This window comes from Phaethon lepturus, unplaced genomic scaffold (genome assembly GCF_000687285.1).
Source record: "Phaethon lepturus isolate BGI_N335 unplaced genomic scaffold, ASM68728v1 scaffold44502, whole genome shotgun sequence".
NCBI classification, from domain to species: Eukaryota; Metazoa; Chordata; class Aves; order Phaethontiformes; family Phaethontidae; genus Phaethon; species Phaethon lepturus.
In genome coordinates, this window is record NW_010526352.1 from 1 (window position 1) to 321 (window position 321).

A 321-nucleotide genomic window follows, 5' to 3' on the forward strand; every position below is an offset into this window, starting at 1 on the left:
TCCGGCCCCACGCTTTCATCCTTCATCCCACGCCACCCGTTTGCATCCAGCACCCGCACCCCATGTTCCCATGTGCGCCCGAGTCCCACACTGGCACCCACAACCTGCTCCTCCATCTACATCCAAATCTGCATCCCACGCCCTGCATCCCACGTCCCAGGATGAGGGGATTCGGCCGTTTCTGGCACTTGGAGCGCACGGCCGTGGGGCTGGGGTGGGCTGAGGCCACGCTGAAGTCTGGCTTTCGGAGGACACGCAGGCGCCCACGGGGGCCAGCGGTACCTGCTCAGCTGGCAGCAGCGGGCCCCCCTTGGTTCGCGC